The sequence below is a fragment of the Acyrthosiphon pisum genome, unplaced genomic scaffold, assembly GCF_005508785.2.
Source record: "Acyrthosiphon pisum isolate AL4f unplaced genomic scaffold, pea_aphid_22Mar2018_4r6ur Scaffold_21365;HRSCAF=23787, whole genome shotgun sequence".
Taxonomy (NCBI): Eukaryota; Metazoa; Arthropoda; class Insecta; order Hemiptera; family Aphididae; genus Acyrthosiphon; species Acyrthosiphon pisum.
In genome coordinates this window covers 35,279-41,850 of record NW_021770824.1, presented here as the reverse complement: position 1 = coordinate 41,850, position 6,572 = coordinate 35,279, and the positions used below count along the sequence as shown (strand labels likewise).

The 6,572-nt window shown below is 25.3% G+C and overlaps 1 protein-coding gene across 1 annotated transcript in view; it reads right to left on the bottom strand.

The window, feature by feature from the left end:
* LOC115034865 overlaps positions 1–6,572 on the bottom strand; it is an 11,638-nt gene that overhangs the window by 297 nt on the left and 4,769 nt on the right. The window lies entirely within an intron of this gene.

Sequence of the window (6,572 nt, the reverse complement as noted above, 5' to 3'; positions counted from 1 at the left end):
TCCCAACACTAAATCAGAACAAACATTTATATATTCCTGTAAAGAGGAATATTGTGTGAAGCATTGTACAATTGCCGATAATAATGCCAATGACTGATCGCAGACGGTTTCTTTCGGACGTGGAACATCACTGCTCACCCAATTGGCCAGCCAATTGAAAATTGCAATATTATTGTGCCGCTCACTCAGCATATTGGTAACAGTAAAACTATGCATTTTTTCGGGATCATAGACCAAACCTTCATACAAAAAGATATGTTTGGTTTTGACTGTACCAAATTTTTTAAAATTGTTCACAACGCTACCAGTTGCATCAACAATAAGTTTTGGATATTTATTTTGACGACAATACCCTCGGTATAAATGTATTTGTTCACCACTGTGATAATGCAAAAAAAATGGATTACCTCCCATATCATTCAAAACATCTTTAAAATCTTCCTCAGTTTTCATCATTGCTAATGCCGTTGAGGTTTCTGGATGCCTTTTATTTTTTTGGCGCTGTCGATGTTTTATGATTCTCAATGCTCCTCCAGTTGGAATGATTGTAGGTTCTGGGTTACCTAATTTAATTTTTTTTTTAACAAACAGAATTAAATTAATAGCGTGAATTTTAGGCTATATTAATATTGTATTGTCTAATATTTTTGTTTTCAATAAACGTAGTGACTTGTGTTTTAGACATTTTGGTGTAGATCACTTTTTTGTTTATTTATAAATTCAATACCTAACATGTATTTTAGACATTTAAAAAATGATTTTTTTTTAATATGTTCTTTGAAATTAATCATTAAAAAAAAATCATGCATTATTGTATGGTTAAAAGGAATTTGAATGAATTATATAATATAATGAATAATATACATATATACTCTAATTTCTAAGCAATCTGTGGATCCATTGTATGATTCTATCAAACGTAAAATAATAATGTGACACATTTCTGTACGAAAGTTCTTATACGTGTTTCTGCATAGGTTTTATTTATACTAAAATGAATGCTACATACCTATTTTCATTAACCGTCCCGCTTCTCTTTCTCTAAATGTTTCACACGACAATCCTTCGTTTATAATTGATGTCAAGGCTGCAGTTTTCGCTGATCCTATTATGCGACGTTTTTTAATAGATGTATGTTCTTCATTGAATTTCCCAATATAAGTGCAATTCATAAGCACTCTACCAGCAATAAAACATTAATAAATACTAGGGTTCAGATTTTAAGGCATTCAAATTTTAAAAAAAGCACCACAAATCAAACAAACATCAAAAGAGAAGATTTATTAATTAAAAAATTTAAGAAATACCTATTAATTATTTTGTTGTCCCACCTATGTGTGTGAAGTTGGCTCACCGACTTTCTTCAATCGATTCCAAAACTATGTCAATATTTTGCAAATTAATTGCAAATAATTGAAAATTGGTTTTTAGAATTTGCAAATCGATATTTTAGATTTTTTATTGGTATTATATTTCTTATTCAATTTCTATTTTTTATTTAACTTTTTTCTTTATATATTCTGATTTTTCTAAATGAAATTTTCAAATCTTCGCCTTTTTTAATTCTAGTTGAATTGTTTCATTGAGTATACAATAGTATATTTATTTATTTAATTAAGAATAATTTTATCAAATAGATATGTATCTTATAAGAATAAAAAAATAAATAAAAAAAAAAAAAAACTTAATAGGTCTAGAAAAATAGTTAATTTAAAAATGCTAATTTTAATAAAAAGCTTTTATTAATACAAATATAATTCCAATAAATGAACCTGAATTTATAAAATAATGTAATATTAATTTTTTTGTTTTTTTTATTAAGGTTACTAATGTATGGTAATATTAATAAATAAACGGAAAAGGTAGATCAAGAAAAAAGTAAAGTAAAACATAGAAATTGAATAAGAAATATAATATCAATAAAAAATCTGAAATATCGATTTGCAAATTCTAAAAACCAATTTGCAATTATTTGCAATTCATTTGCAAAATATTGACATAGTTTTGGAATCGATCGAACAAAGTCGGTAGGCCAACTTCACACACATGTCCCGCCCTGCGTTACCTATGCCAAAGATAATAAAACCTAAACCTTCTAATTACAAGACAAAATACTAATTGACAAAATATGTTTAAACGTTTTAGATCTATTTTCATTTAACTGTACCTAGTGTTTCCTGCAGGTGGTTTATCTTCAACAATTCCTTTAAAATGCGAATTGCAAATTGTGCATCGTCCAATTACGATAATGTAAGTTGATCCAGTAGGATAAACTTTGGCCCTACGAAAGGATAAACAGCATGGCAATTGTGTGTGGATCCAAAAATGTTCAGCAAGTATGGGTGTCCACATGTTTTTAGGTAAGGCGTTGTACGATCTTGAGTTTTGTAAAGTCCGAGATTTATCATTTGATTTGTAAAATACTTGATGAGGCTGGATTTGTTCCCATTCGTCAGGAGAAAATGTAAAAACAAATTTTTTTTTTGGCAAACATTCGTCAATACTGCTACATTCACTTGAAGTATCTATTTAAATATATACAAAGTAACTAAAATATATTTTTATGGAAAAATGTAAATTACACCCAATGAATAAAAGAATTTTAAATTTCGCATAATACATTTTAAGTATACATTTGTATGTATTAAATTCTCACTAAAATATTTCAGGAATAAATTGGTATGTAATAAATTGCGCCATGTCTGTGAGGTTTGCCTCCCGACTATGCCTAATCGACTCCACACCTATGCCAATACTTTTCCAACTATTTGTAATTATTTTCAATACGTTTTTGGACCTTTGCAAGTCATTATTTTCCATGGGAGTTCTCAAACAAGGGTATTGATATAATTATTATTTAAGATTCTGAGTAGAGCCATTAATGAATTTTTTTTAAGAAAATGTTTCACCTTTTGGGACAGTAAAAGAAATAGGGTACAAATCAAAATTTAATAAAAAACAATCTAGGTTTTATACAAATAAACATATTAGATAAAAAAGAAATGGAAATTTGATAAAAAATAAAAATATCAAAAAATGTATATTTTATAAAAATCTTTTTGATAAAAAATCAATCTATATTTGAGCTCCATCACTCCAGCACCCCAAGTTCAAAATTTTGGCACCAAAATTGAACACGATTATGTAACCATTTTGTTACCACATATAACCATAATAACTTTTTTTGTAACGTACAAGGAAGTTCAGAATTCCAAGTATTAAATTCGGGTGCTGGGGTAACGTCATCGCAGCACCCGGTACACTTTAAAATGTTTTGTTCGGTTTGAAATTTACAGAATTATGTAACCATTTTGTAACCAAATGTTAACCAAAATAAGAGTTTCCCAACTAAAAACCCGGGAAAACCATTATAAGTTGGGTGGTCATCTTCGTGACGTCATGCGATTTACCAAGTAAAAAAATGTAATTGATAAAAAACATAAAATTAAAAAAGTAGAAATAGATAAAGAAATGTTAAAAAATCTAAATTTATAAATATTTGAAGTATTAAAAAATTAAATTGATAAAAAATGTTTAGTTAAAAAAGTAGAAAATGATAAAAAAAAATTAAATTGACAAAAAACGTAAAATTAAAAAATGTCGAAATTAATAAAGGAATGTTAAAAATCTAAATTCATATAAAAAATTAACAAAATAAAATATCAAAATTCATAAAAATTTGAAATATTAAAAATGAAATTGATAAAAACGTAAAATTAAAAAAGTCGTAATTGATGAAAATAAATATTAAAAAAATGTAATTGATAAAAAACATAAAATTAAAAAAGTAGAAATAGATAAAGAAATGTTAAAAAATCTAAATTTATAAATATTTGAAGTATTAAAAAATTAAATTGATAAAAAATGTTTAGTTAAAAAAGTAGAAAATGATAAAAAAAAATTAAATTGACAAAAAACGTAAAATTAAAAAATGTCGAAATTAATAAAGGAATGTTAAAAATCTAAATTCATATAAAAAATTAACAAAATAAAATATCAAAATTCATAAAAATTTGAAATATTAAAAATGAAATTGATAAAAACGTAAAATTAAAAAAGTCGTAATTGATGAAAATAAATATTAAAAAAATGTAATTGATAAAAAACATAAAATTAAAAAAGTAGAAATAGATAAAGAAATGTTAAAAAATCTAAATTCATAAATATTTGAAGTATTAAAAAATTAAATTGATAAAAAATGTTAAGTTAAAAAAGTAGAAAATGATAAAAAAAATTAAATTGACAAAAAACGTAAAATTAAAAATGTTGAAATTGATAAGGGTATGTTAAAAAATCTAAATTCATAAAAATTTGAAATATTAAAAATTAAATTGATAAAAAACGTAAAATTAAAAAATGTCGAAATTAATAAAGGAATGTTAAAAATCTAAATTCATAAAAATTTGTAAAAAAAAAATATTAAAAAGTTGAAATTAATAAAGGAATGTTAAACAATCTAAATTCATAAAAATTTGAAAAAAAAAATATTAAAAAATGAAATTGATAAAGGGATGTTAAAAAATCTAAATTTTAGAATAGAAATCAATTTTTCATTTTTTTCATTTTTTTAACAATTTCGACATTTTTCATTTTTAATATTTTTATCAATTTCTACTTTTTTAATTTTACATTTTGTATCAATTTCATTTTTTAATATTTCAAATTTTTATGTATTTTGTTGATTTTTTATAAATTTAAATTTTTAACATACCTTTATTAATTTCTACATTTTTAAATTTTAAATTTTTTATCAATTTCATTTTTCAATATTTCAAATTTTTATGAATTTTGGTTTTTATTTGTTGATTTCTTATGAATTTATATTTTTTAACATTTTATCTATTTCTACTTTTTTAATTTTATGTTTTTTATCAATCACATTTTTTTACTTGGTAAATCGCATGACGTCATGATGGTTACCACCCAACTTATAATGGTTTTCCCGGGTTTTGAGTTAAGTGGGAATCTCTTATTTTGGTTAACATTTGGTTACAAAATGGTTACATAATTCTGAGAAAGTTTCGAGTAAAAAAAGTGAGTGCTGTCGTGGGACACCCGGTAAAAACGTAGTTTCTTTGGCAGGCTTATAGGTTACATATATAAGAAGAGGAATATGTTTTGGTAGTACGCTTACGTTAAATAATATAATAATATTATTAAGAGAACGTCGCACCCGCATATTATGTTGTCTACTTGTGTCTGTCTTACACACTTGCAATATAGCAAATTTTACGCTCTGCAGATCACGTTTAGCTCCGTTCATTTAAAAATTAGAGTGAATTTAGTATTGAACGCGGACACTGTACGGACGGGTAAAAGTGTCCACGTTCTGCAATGTACCTTTTTACCCGACCGTACAAAGTGTCCGCGTTTCTCAATTTTAATACTCGGCCGGACAAAGTGACCATATAATAACAACGTAGCCGGCCGTAGAGCGAGAGAGATATAAGTATATAGAAATCGGTAAAGAGTAAGAGAGATTGCGACTAACGCTTTTATTTTCGTTCTTACGGTTTTTCTGGGCTAGGGTCCCCTCCGTTCACATCGCGCCATAAGAAACTACGTTTCAAAAATTAATTTTGAAGGGTACCGTGGTGCTGGGGTGACGTCTCCCTGGCAACTGTACAACTTAAATTGGTTTTCACGGGATTTGTGTTAAGTATGGAATCTCGGATTTTGGTTTACATTTGGTTACAAAATGGTTACATAATCGTGTGCAATTTTGGTGCCAAAAGTTTGACTTGAGGTGCTGGAGTAACGGAGCTATTTGAGCTAATAATAGAGAAAAAATCCGAATTCGATAAAAATCTGTATAAAAATGAAAATTTAATTAAAAAATTAAAAATCAATCTTTTTATTTAATAAATATATTTTTGTTTTTTATCAAAATATGTATACATTTCAAAGATCAATGTTTTATAAGAAAAATCAATGTTTTTAAAAAAAACATAAATTCGATAAAATACTGTATAAAAATGTATATATCATAATAAATAAATATACTAAAAATCTAAACTCGATAAAAATCTGTATAAAAATGGAAATTTAAGTAATATAATATTTCTGTTTTTATTAAAATATGTATGTAACTTAAAATAACTTAAAATAACCATAAATAAACTATGTTTATATTTTTTAAATATTTGGTAACAGAATAACCTACTTACATGGAATCTTGTTTTAAATGTTCAATCCTTAGCTTTAAAAGTTGAATATTTTATAATTAATTAACTATAAAATTATTGGTGAATAATTGACTTGATAAATTTAGTCAAAATTTGAAGTTTAAATGTTTATAAATTATGCCAATGTATTTTTAATATTTTTCAACTGCTATTGTAACAACATATTAGAAACCTTGTATTCATTTTTCACGGTTTTAGAACCAACGAATAAAATTGAGCATTAAAATTAATATTAAAAGGAAAATTTATAAAATTTAATAAAATAAAACAGAACTTTTAAGAAGTAAATATCACCTACGTTTATCTATTTAAAATATTGGTCACATATGTCTTTAATAATGAATTATAAGTTCAGACCTTTATAAGAGCCGCCTCTGCGAACAAAGC